We start from the raw sequence: 16,913 nt of genomic DNA on the forward strand, positions 1-16,913 counted from the left end.
GTAAATGAGGAGACATGATAATTAAGAATAAAATAACTAAAGAGCATGATATCTTTGAGGATATCAGCAGGATTTCCATGGTGAGAATTTATGCCTAGTTGACCCCTTTTAATTCTCCAGAGCTATTTAGAAAAATAATAAACAATAGAGAATTAAGCTTCCAAAAATCCTTGAGCAAAAGCTTTCAAAAGAAGTAATGGAAGATTTTAATGATGCATAAGGTGAGATGTAATTTTTTCCTGCTGGATTAAGTTCCTCTACTGAGCTGTTGAAATATAAAGAAACTTACAGGGAAAAACAAAAGCAATGGTTTATACAGTCAACACTAAGCAGAAGAGAAGCAACTTGTATCAGCAAGAGGAGCTTTCTGCCTTCCTCTCTATAATTGCATCATATCCCTGTTACATTGGGGAAATTGATTACACCTGTTCTGTAATTACTTGCAATATTTGCAATTTTCACACTTCCAGTTATCAAATGATGTCTACAGCTGTTTTTATCTCAGGCAAACTCTGCATCTCTGGACTGAATTTCTTCATGCTGCTTATGTACCTGAGGCAATAGCATTCTGGAAAATTTGAGCTGTAATTTTTTTTCTTTTTTTTTTTTTCTGGGAGAAGAGGAAATAAACCAAATTATTCTAGTTATTAACATCCTCTTTCCTAGAGTTCTAGAAGCCCTACGCTTACCCAGTAATTACAAATGGTGTTAGCATGGCTCAGTTTTGGGCAAATGATAGCCCTCTGAGAGTAAAGATGTGAATACTAACTGTGGCAGAGACCAGACAGGCTGCTGTTCTTCTGATCTGGCCCTTTTTTTCCCCTGGGCCTTGTAGTGGAGAGCTGTCTCTGCTGGAGTGAAAAACTAGATAGAGCTACTTTGGCATGAGTAACCTAAATAATCTTAGAAGGTTGTTGTGCTGCTGTGACAATTCTTCTTTTATTTTTCTGGAGCACTGTAAATATATTAAATAAATCAAATATCTTCAGACACTCTCCTCTTCTTATGATACATTGTCTATTTATTCTCACTCTTTATATTCTGCCAGCTGGTCAAATTCTAAACCAGTTTCAGCAAGTATTGATATTGGGTTTTTTTGACATTCATTTTTGGGTACTTCTCCTTCCCATAAGAGGAAGCCTAAACCAAACCTTCCTGAAACCCCACTTCAAATTGTTTAGTTGTGGGCTTTGCCTGGGTTGTTTAGCTTGTAAGTTTAGGGTGGATATTTCTTTTAATTTTAAGAAGCTTCTTTCACGAGTTCTTGGGAGTACTAATAACCTTCTACAGTGAATTTCTAGAGAATCATTAACCAGAGATTGGTTGCTTTGGATACAGAGGTACATAGCCTACATAAAAAAAAAAAAAGAAAAAAAGAAAAGAAAAAAAAGAATAAAACCGTATCCATGCACAGACACAAAAACAAACAACCCAAAACGATTTGATTGCAGCTCAGAAATGAAAAGAATAAAAATTCTTCTCGTGTGACAGCACTTATTGCAATTAAAGTTGAGGTAAAGAAAGGCAAAAAAGCAAAGAGGTAGTAAGATAATATCTTAAGGGTTGCTTCTACCTGTATAAAGGCTGTAACACAATCCTCAACAAAACAAAACAAAACAAAAAAATCCCAAACATAAGGAAATCAAAAATACCCCAAAAAACAAAAGAAAAAAGAAAAATACTTGAATGACAAGTAATCTATAAATAAAGAAAATTATAAATATTATAAATAATGAAATCCTTTTCAAACCCGGAGATCTTGAGTTTTTCATTGCCGTGGTTAAATGCCCTCATGGATGCAGTGTTAGATAAATTTAAAAGTAACTTTGTCTGTTTAAGGGCTTTCTTTTTTTTTTCTTCTGTGCCTTTTTTTTCCAGCTAGCTTTCTTTTCAAGCCATCAACAATATAAAAATGCAGAGCAATACCCAAGAAAAGATAAGACTTTGTGGAAACTAATTTCAGTGACAAATACACACAAATTGCAGGTGGCACCTGAGCTCTGCATCGAGCTTCAACTCCCAGCATTGGTGGGACCTGTGCTGACAGCAGCAATGTTCCAGGATACTTGTCACAGCACGTGGAGCGTGGGATGGAGAGGGGTAGGCAAGTCCTCTCTGGGAAGTATGGACTCTTTAATGTCACTCTAGAAAGCCGTGATCCTGGAAGTGGGATCTGCATTCACCCACCAGGAAGGCAAAGTGAATTCAGAAGAGGCAATTTTCCCTGCTGGCAGCCTCTGATCAGAGGTGAGCCACCAGTGACTCAGCCAGGGGCTGGGCTGCTCCCTTCACAGTGGGGGCGTGAGGGTTCCTTCTGCAAACTCAGCCAGGTTTCTCTGGAAGTATTTTCCATTTCCAGTGCTCACCTGAAGAGTTAAACAGGGACACAACCATATTTCTGCTTTTAGTAGCACTTAATGATCCCAAAAATGCAAATAAAAGAGAGAGCTGCAACTGTGTAAAAATATTCCTGCTGCTGTTATTAAGTACAAGGGGATGAACATAAGGGCAGGAAACCTCTGATTGAGAGCAGGTTTGTGTGGTGTATGTGACTCAAACTTTGGCACTATTTGAACTCAGTGCTGACTCAATCTTACCCCTGCCCATGAGGCTGAGTTTGTGTCTGAATGTTTCTTACATCCGTGCTCTTTGAATCAAACTGGAAGCAAAACCCCTCTGATGGAACGATTTTTTAGGCTGGTATTTATTCTACTGACATAAAACTGTGTTTTTGGGAAATACTATGTGGTACCATAGTCTCAAGAAAGCACAGATGAGTGAGAGATACTCTCTGGGGCTGAGGACAAATGGAGTTAACTCTCTGTGTTCTCTGTAGTTGCTGTACATCCTGTGGAACAAAGGATCCGACAAGGAAAATGAAGTATTTTTCATTTTTGAACACAGGTCTTTTTCAAGTGTCTTTGTAGTTCCCACTCAGTAATGACAATAACATGGCTAGTGCCCTGTGCAAGGGTATTCCAGTGTACAAAAGAGAAATGGAAATGAAAATAGCTCAAGTGGTACAGGAGATGGCCTCAGGCAACTGCATTTTATGACTTTTCTTTGGATGCCTATGTGCTATCAGACTACAACTACTGTAGATCTCATGTTTTCCACCATCTTGGTCATTCTGCTTACATTTTATATATAACTTTGCTAAAAATGAAATAATATCAAGTTCAGACAGCCACAGACAAGAAGAGTGAGAAAGGGAGATTTTGTCTTTAGCTAAACTATGTATATAAAGACCTAGAGAAAAGGATGTCATGTTTCATCTTGCTCATGAAAGTCTGGCCATTAAAAGAATATTAAAATTCCCTCTGACACTCCAGGTTAGCCTGGAAGAGTTGGGCTTTAGAAGACTTAACTCCCCCAAAACACCAGCAATATGTGAGTCCTGTGGAGAAACCAGGTGCTAGGAAATGGTGCATCCTCTCCAGGAGCTGCTTCACTGGTCTGTCCTTTGGCACCATTTATATATATTTCCATTGCAAGAAAAGCACCAAAAAATAACAGTTCCATGAGATGTGCATCTGCTGGTTAAAGCTCCTTCAAGAAAGGCAGCTCTTGGAGGGGTTTGTTCCACAGCTGGACGCAAGTTCCAGCAGCCACTGCCATGGCTTGGCATTACAATGAAAGCTGCTGTCCTGACCAGCATTACCCCTATTCGTCCACACCTCAGCTTGTACCTGAGAACATTGAGAGACTTTTTACAGCTTCATATGGTGACAGGACAAACAATTTTAAATTGAAAGAGGAGAGTTATAGATTAGATTTTAGGAAGACCGTCTTCACTGTGAGGGTGGTGGTGCAAAGTTGTCCAAAGAAGATGTGGGTGCTCCATCTCTGGCAGTGTTCAAGGCCAGGTTGGATGGGGTTTGAGCAACTTGGTCTGGTGGAAGGTGTTCCGGCCCATGGCAGGGGCTCTGGAAGTAGGTGATCTTTAAGGTCCCTTCCAGCCCTAGCCTTTCTAGGTCTGCAATTGCACATTGCAATTGTGCTGATGGGGTTCTCCAAAGAGGGCTTCTGCTCAGGGCATTGTGCTGCAAAGCTGCAACACAGTCACTGGGACTGCTTGGTTTTTCACCTTTCTGTCTCAAGTGTTGCTGCAAGAGTGTGGGTGCATCTGTCTAAGACCTTTCAGAAGCATTTAGCTGTGAATCAGAACACGTTAAAGCAGGTAACTAAGGTCACTGTTGTTGAGCTGAGAATGACAAATCCTTAAAAGCAAAATTTCTGAGCAGAAATTTCAGCAAGTCATACCGGGGCCCTTAATGGATACAATAAGCAAACATAAAATGTCACTCTAAAATATAAAGTAAATAATGAAATTATTGATTCATAAAAACTCTGAAGAAGAAAGCATTTAAGGCAGGTGTGTGTCATAGTGTAACCTCAGCCAGCAACCAAGTACCGTGCAGTCACCTACTCACTCCCCCACCAGTAAGACTGGGCAAAGAATCAGAAGGGCGAAAGCCGGAAAATTTGTGCTTTGAGAGAAAGAGAAAGACGCTTTCACAGGAAAAGCAAGTCATGCACAGAGGCAAAGCAAAACAAGGAATTCATTCAATGCTTCCCATGGGCAGGCAGGTGTTTATCCATCTCCAGGAGAGCAGGGCCCCATCACATGCCACAGTTACTTGGGAATACAAACGCCATACAAATGTCCCACTTCCTTCTTCTTCTCCCCACTTTATATGCTGAGCATGATGTCATACAATCTGGAATATCCCTTTGGTCACTTGGTATCACGTGTCCTGGTTGTGTCTCCTCCCAGCCTGTCATGCACCACATACTTCACCAGCATGACAGTACCAGGAGCAGAAAAGACCTTATCTCTGTATAAACTCTGCTCAGCAGTAACAAAACCATCACTACATTATGAACCCTGTGTTCAGCACTAATTCAAAACACAGCCCCCTTCCAGCCCCTGTGCAGAAAATTAACTCTACCCCAGACAAAATCAGCATGTTATGTTATTCTCCGGAAGATGTTTGCTCCTTATGCTGTTTCTATTCATGTTACTCTCATGTACTCCTAAATGTATTTTACTTAGTGGTGTAAGTCTAGAATTTCAGTATGAAAAAAATAAACCAAAGAAAACTACATTCCATGGTAGCCTGACATACAAAAATGGATACAAATCTGCTCTGGAGATTTTCTTCAGTGCTGGGCTGTTAATTCAAAGCAGTCCAACCTGTAATTGCTCTTCTTAGTCCAGTTCCAAACCCCACTGAAATGCATGGCAAGGCAAGGAGTAAGTTCTGACAAGGCTGAAGGGCACTTTGATGGTTCAACTGGAATTAATTTGGTGGTTTTATAAGGTTTTGGGTCACAAGCATTCAGACTGCAGTGTAGGTTCATATTCAATGTTGCTTGACCAGGATCCACTGACTCATGACATGGACTGTGAAGATACTCAGCAAGGGAGCTTTGTTGTGGGGGGAGCACACAACAAAGATGTGGATGCCCTCCGATCTCCATGGGATTTCTTGATGATATGGCATCATCACCCTTCATGAAACACTGTAGAAGCCATGGAGTTGCACACATGTATCTTGTTCTATATTGTGCCTGATCTCCCATATCTGGCAAGCATTAGCTCCAGTTCCTTGATATGTATCAGTGCTCTTCCATGGTAGGCTGTCTGCTTACAGTGGCAGAGGGCAATGAGGACTGAAGGAGCTGCATGAAAGCAGTTCCTACTAGGGGTCACTCTGGTGGGTGCAGAAGACATAAGGCACAGGAGACTCCTTACACCATTGAGGCCTTTTGCCATGCTTGGAAACATCCCTGTGTTTTGATGCTGTTCCAGTGGGATCAGCCGTCTCCATGATCTGGTTTGTTTGGTTTATATTTTGGACGAATCATCACTGTGATCTTGCTTCCTGCCCATGCTTTTTCTCTGTTAGTTTAGCTCTGGGTGGGTTCAATCATGCTGTTCAGTTGCAGTGAATTTTTTAAATTGCTTTGTGAAGATGAGGGTCATCCTTTTTTGTTGAAAGGAGTGATGTGATGGGAAATCTGAATTTAACTCACAAGGCATGACAGCCACTGCCTCAGCATCGTAGATGTCAAAGTGAGGCCGAGGCCAGGCAGGAAATGATGGCTGCCCCAGCCTTGTCTCCAGAATGTCCAGGGGGAAGCACAGCTAAAAGGTCTCTAGACAGGATGGGTTAACAACAGTTACCATAAAATATTATTGCACAAGCTGATAAAAAGCTTTTGGTCTTGGCTGAACCTGAAATGCATGGCCTTGCTGCAGCTGAGCCTTTGCTTGGTGGCAGATGCTTCTGCAGTCTGAGCCAATAAAGCTGCTGAACTGAGAGGGCAAGGAAAATTCCTATCTGACCACACTCAAATTTTCTGATACAGCAATTGGGAAAAAAACCCCACCTCACTGCAGGTTATGTCACTTTATGTCACTGATCAACTTCTGACAGTTCTTGCTATGGGGAGAATTGAGCTACTCAAGACTGAGAGGAAAAGTAGCTAATAAAGGACAAGAACCTTTATATAGTTCTGTTACCCCTTCCATAAAAATGCATATCACAGGCATGACTGAATTAGCATTAACATTTTAACATTTTAAAGTCAGGAAAAGGCTTCAGCAAGTCTAAATAAGGAATATTTGAAGGGTCAGTCTCAGGTCATTTGGAGAGGCCAGTCTGGGCGCTTACGTAAGACAAGGAGATGATGAATAAGTGAGCATAGATTGCTTGCACAGAGTCCTTAGGATTGCTCCAGGCTGTGACTTCAGTCACAATGCCCAAGGGGCATTTCTGAACATTTCCTAAACATTGGCCCTGCTGTAAGTGTTGGAGCTCATTGGTTTTTCTCTTGTTTGAAGAAAGGAAATATGGAGATGTCACAGCTGATAAAGCAGTTACTCAAAATATCTATTTCACTTCGCTTTTGTAATTTTGGCACAATCTTCTGCCAGCTGATTCTTCCTTGAGGTTTAAAACACAGAAGTTTGTAAACAGGAGTGGACTGTAGAAACTGTGTAGCTGCACAGGTGGCAAGAGCATGTTTATGTGACCAAGTTTTCTGATGAATTTGGTTGCCAGCAGGGAGAGCATAACAAACAGCTTCCTGAGTGTCTCTCTGGAAGGCCTGCCACCATTTTTCTCTATGCTGGGTCAGGTGTGACAGACAGTCACACCACCAGTGTGTGGGTGACAGGGAGGAGGATCCTGTGTGGGAACTGTGAGGGTGACCATGCCATCCAGCCCCTGATTCCACATCAGCAGTGTCATGGCTCTTCCCTGGCTTTTAGAGATCTCCCTTGACTCCCAGTATGAACATCAAGAGAAAATGTACTTTTATGGGGCAGGGAGACACTCATACAGGTACAAGCATGGCATGGTCTCTCTCACTGCCTGAGATACTGGTGCTGCTTCTTGCAACACAGTACATGGAGGAAGTGCCTGATCAGCAGCTGCTTGGATTCAAATCTATTTAGCACATGCTTGCCCCTGTTCCTCAGGGTGTCATATGGAGACATAGTAATTTCAGAAACCTTCCTCTGAAGCAGCTTGGGAACAAAACCTCAGGGGCATTGCTTTCACAGATGGTCTCTGAATTTCTAGGAGAGGCTGTCTGGAAAGCAAGCTAAAGATCCATTCAAGAAAAACGGTATATGCACAGTTATTTTATGTTTTGGGTTCAATATCACACAGCATGTAATGTGAATCCTGCAAATCTCTGCTGAAGATCCTGATAAAATGCTCCCAGCACCCTGTCCAAACTCCTTGGTAAGCCCTATGACAATTGGCAGGCTGTGAAAACCTCACGGGTAGTGAGTAGAAGTCTGCTGACGCTCTGCAGTGTAAAGCTCAGAAGATAGTGACAAAATATATCTCTTCTGGGAAAAAAGATCCCTCTCTCTGGTGGAGCAGCTAGTTCATCATTGGATTTGAATCAGACCAGCCACTGGCGCCTGAGGCTCTTGTGACTAACTTCATGTGAAAACTTCATTAGCAAGATCCCAAAGTTAACAGGCTTATTTGCTTATATTTTTATATTTTCCCCAAAGTCATTGTTTCTTTTATTTAGAGCCACTTCTGAGTTCATGATTCTTTGCATTAGAAGTCACAGCTTTATAAGAAAGTATCTCATTTTCTTAACGAACCAACTTCTTCCTTTTTTAGTGTAACAAACTGAATATCTTCATGAAAAAATGCCTACATCAAAAAAAAAAAAAAAGCCCAAACAAAAGACCTCTCCCAAATCCCAGATCATATTTTCATAATGATGGTGACATAAAGAACACATTAGCACTCTGTGTTTTATTTTAATCACAGTAGCACCAGAAGAATAAAATATTTATACTTGTGTGCACTTCTTTTCCTTCTGACAGCATAGAGAACAAACTGAACTTTTCTGAGACTGTGATAAGATTAAAATTTTTTAACCTATGCTAATATACATATGATATGTATTCAACAACACCTTCTTATTACAGCTGTGGAGGTTTGTCAAAAAGTGACCCTGCTTGAAGAGGAAGATTGGACCAGATGACCCTCTGTGGTCCATTACAGCTTTACCAATTCTGTAAAGAAAGTAGAAACAAATACAGGTCTCAAGCACTTCTCAGGTTAATGGACATGTCTGCAAAGGACACATGGACATTTATGGCCTAGCAAAAAATGGCATTCCAGAAAACCAAAATTTCTCCATCTTTTTCATGAAATCAAATTATCTTGGGCAACACTGCTATATAATTTCTCTTCTAAACAGAAAACATGTTATCCTCAACGTTCTGTATAAAGTCTTATTTTCCTGTTCCTAACATCCTCAGTGTACCTGGAGATACAGATAAATTTAATTGCCATTCATATTGAGTGCTATGTCTCACTGCTGGTAAAGGAGAAAAACCCTTGAATTTGGGAGTTTCACCACATCATCTCCTTGATTGCAAAGGAACTGACTCTGTAGTTGGGGTAGTGGTAAGAATATTAAAGAGACATAGCAATGCAGTGCACAGTTGTCATTTAGTTGGTATACAATTTCCTTATTCAGTTTAGAATAAAGATAAAATTAGAGAAAAAGCTTTAAAACCTTTGTATTAGCACGTCAGTACTACAAGATTACAAAAATCCCCTAGAGTAAATACATATGGCTGCAATGATTTCATTTGAGCCCTGATGAGTTACACTAAGTAGAGCTCATATTCTATTATTACAAAGGTGACTGTTTTTCATAAGACCCTCAGACGCACTGAAATAACTTAAAACCATATGGGCCTGACTGCTTTCACAGATATTGTTGCAAATGCAAAATATCCATCAGTTATAGAAGGAAAAATGGTAAAAGGGGCGAAAATCAGTTTTGTGTGCTTACAGACAATCCCACACATTTTCAAGAAAAAGCAAAAAGATTTTTCATTTTCTATGACTTATTATTTTCAGACTGATGACAGGTTGTTTTTTGGTTTTTTTTTTCCCATAGGGGAATCAAAGGAAGAATATAGAAAAGGAAAGAAACCTGAAAAAGGCAAAGATGTAGTGTTTGAATCCTTCAGCTGGTCAGCTGAATTCCAACCTTATGATATGTTGCCTTTCTCTTCTGTCTGGCTTTTTTTGATTCCTGAACTTCCACTGATGCCTAAATTAAAATTCTCCCATTGGAGGAAGTGCAGCTTCTGAATCTCAGGTAAAGCTGCTACCAGTCTGTCTAAGGCTATTTCCTGCACACAAGTGATATAAATATTCACTGTGCCTTTGATGTTAAAACTCTCTCAGTATTCAGACAAAGTGTCTTTATAGTTCACTTGTTCCCATTCTTCATTGAACAGTGCTATTTTCCTCACATGAATTATATTCTTGCACCCAAGGACTGTCAAGCCTAGCACTTTTTTACAGACAGAGCAAATGGCAAGAGTCAAATGCACAAGGCTTTGCCTCAGACTCCCTCTCTGTAGCTAAATATACTTAGGCTAATTTTATCTGTCCAGGGCTTTCCTCTCAAAGTTATGTTATTCCAAGGCTGCCAGATTTCTTGTTGCTCTATTGTTTCCTGAAATACAGAATACATTCCGTTTCCTGGCTTTATCAGTTCTGGAATTGGTTGCCATCTGTCAAGTAGTCAAATGTGTATATTTTCAGCAGTAATATAAATAAATCAAAAATCAGTAAGGGAAAAGAGTATCAATCCCGTTGTGGTGGATAACTTCTGAGATGCCACAGAAAGCAGTATGTGGATCCCAGGAATTCACCTACCACAAGCTGAAAACAACAAAATAAGATAGAAATGCCACTAACAATGATGAATGAATTGGCAAGAAAGACTTAAAAAGGCAATACGGGAAACACTAGACTGATTTGAGTGAGTGGTCTTTAATTCAGTGACTTCTTCCTAACTCTGCTGAGTGCTAAGATTTTTCAGAAGACAAAACAAAACAAATAATGTGGGAATGTTTTTCAGGGGGGCTTTCCCGGAGTGCCCTATTTTATGCACTGAAAAAAAAATGTTGTTCTCTGTTATATTATTTGTTATTCTTTCACTAAACAATGTGTGTATACATCACCAAAGTGGCCTGAGCCCTCTAAATCTTTTAGAAGGCTGCTGTGCCTGGGCTAAGTAAAGTCTTGTATTAGATGAGTTTGACAGTCCAGGCACGCATTTTAATGAAAATGTTTCTTGGTGATATATATACGTTTATTATCTTTCACTTTAGGCAATGGTTTCATAGTGTTTTGTTGTGGGAAACGAAAAAAATATCTCAGTGTGTGCCCAGTTTCAGTTAGCACTGGATGTCTGGTTGTATATAAGGCATATTTTGAAATGCTGCGTTAAATACTTTCCATCTTTCACCTGCAGCTTGGGGATGGAAAAAGCCTGACTGAGAAGAGGTTTAGCCAGGATTCTATTCTTCTGATTCTATTCTTCTGATTTAATTCAAATTTTCCATTCAGAGCAGAAGTTAATAATTCCTGTTATTTCTATGTTTTTTTAAATACTCCAGGAAAAATACGACAGGCATAGCAAAATAAGCATCTCCTAAATTCACCTTTGCATGACAATAGACTGTAGTGTTTATGTCTTATGACTTCATCATCCTGAGCACAAACTCTTGACAGCTACCAATGCAGCAAATGCCCTTGATTTGCTGAACAGCATAATAATTAATTCTTCCCTTGCAGTGTGGAAATTCAGGTGCCTATTCAACAACTTTGTGGCTATGGTTTAGCAAGAAAAACTTTCAGAAAGAGGAAATTCATTAATCTTCAATTTAATTGGTTTTTCTCAGTTGCTGGAACTCAGTATGTCCTCAAGGGTTAAAAAAAGAGAGCTAAAAACATGAATTAAAATATGCTGCCATATTTTGGCATAATGAGTATTATAAAAGAAAAGTGTATTTCTGTTCATTATGTGTGCCTCAAATAATGCTTGGAAATGCTTGGAAACATGATTTAGAGCTAGACTGAAGTTAGGGTACAGTTAATTTTCTCAACAGATCAAGTTCCGGGGAAGAAGAATGGATGGTCATTATATTTCACCCATTTAAGTTAAGCTCTATATCCCACATAATCACACAGAGTTACCTAATGCAGTTTTAAATCTGAAAAGGGTTCTGGGGTTCATGCAAGGCTGATGTGTGTATTGTTTGTTAAATGATAATTTCCATGGGAGTAGACAATCAGATAGAAAAGGATTGAGAAAACTTTTTTCTAGTGGTATTATTTGGTATTAAAACTGATCCTGGAAGCACTAACAAAGACTGAGGTGAGAGCTGGTCAGGAACTTTCCCTGGAAAGTGCTGATTCATTAAAAAAGAAGTGTTTCAAGGAAATCCACCTGTTTTCATAAAATTAGAGAGAATTGCCAATGGTTTTACCCCAGGCCTGTCCAGGCTTCTCATTTCTGTTGCTTGGAGGTTACATTCTCAACATGATGGTCTCAAGTCTGACAGCTCTGGAGTTTGTTGGAGGGGTTTAGAGTGTCTCTGAAATCCAGGCTCAGCTTCTTTGGAATGCTTGGCCCTATAACAGGGAACCTGGAGATTACTTATGTATTTAATTCTGTCACATCTTAAGAGTTCTGAATGCATTTGCATCTGCTCTGAACACTTCTCTAAAAAAATCTGTGAACAGGTCACAGAGAAATCAGTAACCACCAGACTGCAAAAAATTTATCTCATCTCCAAATAATAAACCCTCAGCTCAGTAGTGAACAGAATTGTGTCTTTGGCTTCAATAGGTTTTAAATGATCTACAGTGAACCAGAAGTCAAGTCAAGGAAGACTGAACAGAGGAATGGTCTCAACTTTTAATCAGAATACACTTTGTTTTTTCTTGTTCCTGTAAGGCATCCTTCAAGATAGATGGTCCCAACTGTGAAGGAATGGTGGTATGGGTGTCTCTTGTTTCTCTGGGCTCTTTAAGCTTTGCTGCTTTTCTGAGATACCTAAAAACTCACATAAGAAACTTTGCACTGGCGAAAATTTGAACATTTTCTTTGACAATCTTAACTTCTGGGTTATGCATTGGAAAAAAAAAAAAAAAAGAAAAAAAGAAAGAAAAAGATGCCCATAAAGAGATAAAAAAAAATATAAAAAGTTGAGAAATCAGAACAAAATAACAGCTTGAGAGAGGTGCTGGTTTGTTATGCTGCCACAAAACAGATCAATCCATGCCTTGAAGTGAGCACCCATGCATATATTCCTTTCAGCTGAGGTGTCTGCAAAACTTAAATAGATCTTCTGCCACATTCTGTTATCATAAATCTCTAGCCTCTCTCTAACAGCTTGAATCAGAAATACTTTTCAGGTCCTAGTTTTAATTGCCTGCAGTGCTAGCAGTCATTTGACAAACGCTTGTTGTTCAACAGTTATGGAAGTCAGGATGCACTTCTGACTAGTAAAAATAAGTACCAGGACTTTCAGTAGGTGAAATACATCTGTTGAAAACATGTAAACTGCTGAAAACACTTACAAAATACGGCCTGAAAAGAGATGTCATGAGACCTATAACCTCAGTGTGTTTGTGGTCCTGCTATTTTCATGTCAAATGCCCAGTAACCACAGAAGGGAAGAGAACACAATGGCCACCTCTTCTTGAGCTGACAGGTGAAACACACACATCCTGGAACTGAGGAATGTGGTATCCCTTACAGTACTATCCTGAAAACTAGAGTGATAGGAAAGGCTCCATCTGAGCACTACAACATATTGCCATTTGATTTATCTAGAGAAGTGTGTCACCTGTCCCTTTGAGCAGTAGAATCTGTCAGATCTCCTGATACCCAGCAGCTGGACCTCTGGTAACAGCATGACACATCTTGCCTTGGGCTTTTTACCTTGAAACTTCTGTTGCTGAACATGTCATTTTTGGTGAGTCTGGGGCATAACCTAATCGTTTTCTTCAAACAGTAAACAGAGCAGGGATTTGGACTTTTGTGTTACAGAGTGACATAGCTTTTCTCTGAAAGATCTGGGGTTTTTTTCAGCAAGCTTCCTAAAAATGTGGAAACAACACAGTTTTTCAGCAAGAGCTGCAGAAATGTTGTATGTACAAGTTTGAATTTATATAACTCCTAACTATGTTTTATATTTCAATATTTATTGAAATGTCTATTTTTACCAAAGAGTCTTTCTGGGAGTTTCTCAGGCCCCAGTATCTGCTATATAATCCACAAGAATTCCCCAGAGGATCAGGCCTCCCAGCCTGCTCTATTTGGCAGTAAAAGGTAAAGCAGGGCATGCTGATGTGACAGCACCTTGATATGTGGAGAGCCCTGAGCCTCTCTGAGATTATTTGGTATGTAAGGCAGAAAGAATTATACTTCCCTTGGTTTTTATACTGTTTAAAATACATAATAATAACCATTATAATTCTACTGGTGTCCAAGAGATAATCTTCCTGGGTAGTTATTTTTGAGACACATCCCCTGAGCTCACTTTCTGCATCTCAGTGTCATACTTCTGCAACAGCAAAAGCAGAGTTTGTTTTTGTCTTGAAGACACAAGAAAGACAAGTTTCATATACTTTATGATGCTCATGCTACAGCAAAATATCAGAAAGACAGTACTTAAAAGACTTCTGCTAGATATGGCTGAAGTCCCACTGATAAAACCTTACTGTATCAAATGGTAAGCAAAATCAAGCCTAGGTAACCAAATTCATTGTCATGGTTAGTCAATATTGCTGAATATTTAAGAATATTTAAGTTCTTAACAAGATTTTGACATTATAAATGAAAATTTCTAAAGGAGCACCATTGCCATTTTGATAACAGTACATTATTTTTGGAGGGCTGCTGCCAATGTTATGCTGGGATCAGTGAAAGATGATTTTAGAGGAATTTCCTAGTTTTCTTCTATTCAGAAGGGGAGAAAAGTGCTTGCCCTATAAGGCTGTCCATGTTATCTCCTAATCTTCTTTGATCTCTTTCATGTCTTTAAACTGTACATAGTTTCTCTGAGTCGATGCTGCTATAGAAAGCTCTCTGTACATTTTATGCAAAACATAATCTTCTGCTTCAGACAATATTCTGCTGCTCTTTAGATTCCCAGGATGTTTTGACTTTTGTGAAATTTTTCCCTAGAGTATTTTCTTACAATTTTGAAATAGTACAATACTTTCAGTGATGACATAAATGCTCACATCATGAGAAGAGTAAGTTATGGCTTTAAATCTCATTGTCTTTGTGTTTCTCTGCATGCACACAGACACACACATGACTTAGACACTTCAAATATGAAACAGAGATGTTAGTCTCTCTACTGGAGTACAGAATTCTATTACAGAAGCGTAATGGCATTCTTTTTTCCTTATACAAGTTTATTCCATGATCTGATGAATTCCCTCTTACTGAAAATGTGGTCCTCTGAGCAACTGTACTTCAAAATATTTGAACCACCACCTCGATGAAGTAGTAATGGCATTTATAACAAAAATATATAAAAGAGGAAACTCTTTCAGAGTAGAAATGAAGCTATGAGGAATAATGGCTGCTCCTCTCAGAACTGTAAAAATATCATGTGTTACAGCTGTTGTAAATTGAGGTACAGGTGAGATGGGTTTGATCCTGTAACAAAGAGGAAAAGGAAACTGGCATAAAAGAAATTCCTTAACAGTTCAGTTGACATTAATATTATCCAAGAAATTTGTGAAAATATCAATGAAAAACCATTGAGTTTGTTGTTATAATTTCTAACAGAAAAACAAGAAAGAAAATTGAGAGATCTAATTAGAGGATAACAGTGATAACAAAACAGTTTGAGTAAAATCCTGTAATTGATGTTGACACTGAAATTGATGCTTCAGAAAAGGTATGCTTTTTAAAGTGAAATGTCCCGTCTTAGATGCAAATGTGTTGAAAGAAAATCAGGTAACTCTGTCCATAAGCGATAACAAAACACTTAAAATTCTATACAGTGTTTGATAATGTTTTTGTCTCCCATATATTTGTTTACATTTAATCCAGAACATAAAGGTCATAAAGACAAAATGTATAAGAATGTGATTATAGCTCTTACTGAATAAGTCTTATACAAATAAATTATATTCATGCTTAAATGTTTTGCTGGCTTCATGACACAAGGCAAGTTAATGTGGTCAGGAAACCAATCCATTCAAACTATTGAACTTGTAGATTTTTCTTTTATGAAGAAAAGCATTGGCAGCTGATACAGAATTCAGTCCATTCTCTCAAGGCTGGAGACAATGCTAAAAGAAACACACATTTTCAAAAATTAGCTTGACATTGTAAAAGTTCACCTAGACATACCGGGAGCCAATTAAACATGTGGCAGCTACATGAAGAAATGGACCAAACTGATTTTTTCTGAAAAGAGCAAGCTTGATGTCTAGAATCTAAATATGAATCTAAAAATTAATGATGGTACTTCAAGCAAGAAAAAAAAAATACTCACAAAGCACTTTTTGATACAAACCCAAATACATGAAAACTCAGAAAAGACTGTCTAGTTTTGGTCAAAAAATGGTTACAAAGTTACATTTTAAAAATAAGTAAAATCTAAACTGAAAAAAAAGACCAGTAAATTAAATGATCACCTATATTAAAGCTGGTAACATATTCCAGCAGAATTCAAATTATAACAACAGGTTCCTAACATTACAAAAATCAATATATGAGTCTAATCACAAAATTTCAAAACAGATTTGTGAGGTTCTGTTGCCTTGCAAGTTTCCTCCAGACTGAAACTCTGGGCTTTGGGCTGTCAGCCATTCCTCCTCATTAAGTATGCTATTTTCTGGGACCTACACCCTGTATTACTGTATACATGATCAACAAATAAAGTGAAAAACACTGTCCCCACTTTTTGATATCTGAAGCATATTTCTAGTCACCAGCCACAAAAGGGATGTTTTCCTCTTAGTACTTGATGGTCTGGCCAAATTTGCAGCCCATCTAGCACTAGAAGCTCAAGATTACTGTTCCTGCTTAGGAGCCTCTTGTTGATGTCAAAAATGTTATGATATTTGAGCTGTATGACATGCACAGCTCTCACCATGCTTGCAGAGACAGCAATTTCACTGTAGAAGGGCTGAGCTGACCAACCAACCATAATTTATCTTTGGTAAAGCCACACTGACCATTTCTGATTGCCTTTTTGTCCTCTATGTGTTTGTGGGGCTGCAGGCAAGGCCAATGTGTCTGGAGTTTCCTGGATTCTCATTTTTCTTAAAGATGTTATTTTTCCAATCACCAGAGACCTTCCTTGATAGCCATTTTTTTCAGAGGTGGTAGGCAGTGATCTCTTTTAACACCCTTGGTTAAATTCCACTTGGCCACATGGATTTGAATGCATCCAACTTCCTTACATGTTTACTAAGGATGCTACTATCCACTCATGGTTTCCCCTCTGTTTCCCTGACTAGGCTGGTATATGAGATGTTTGAGAGCAGGCTTTTGCTGCAACCATTTCGGTATCAGCCATTATG

This window comes from Parus major, chromosome 2 (assembly GCF_001522545.3).
Source record: "Parus major isolate Abel chromosome 2, Parus_major1.1, whole genome shotgun sequence".
NCBI lineage: Eukaryota > Metazoa > Chordata > Aves > Passeriformes > Paridae > Parus > Parus major.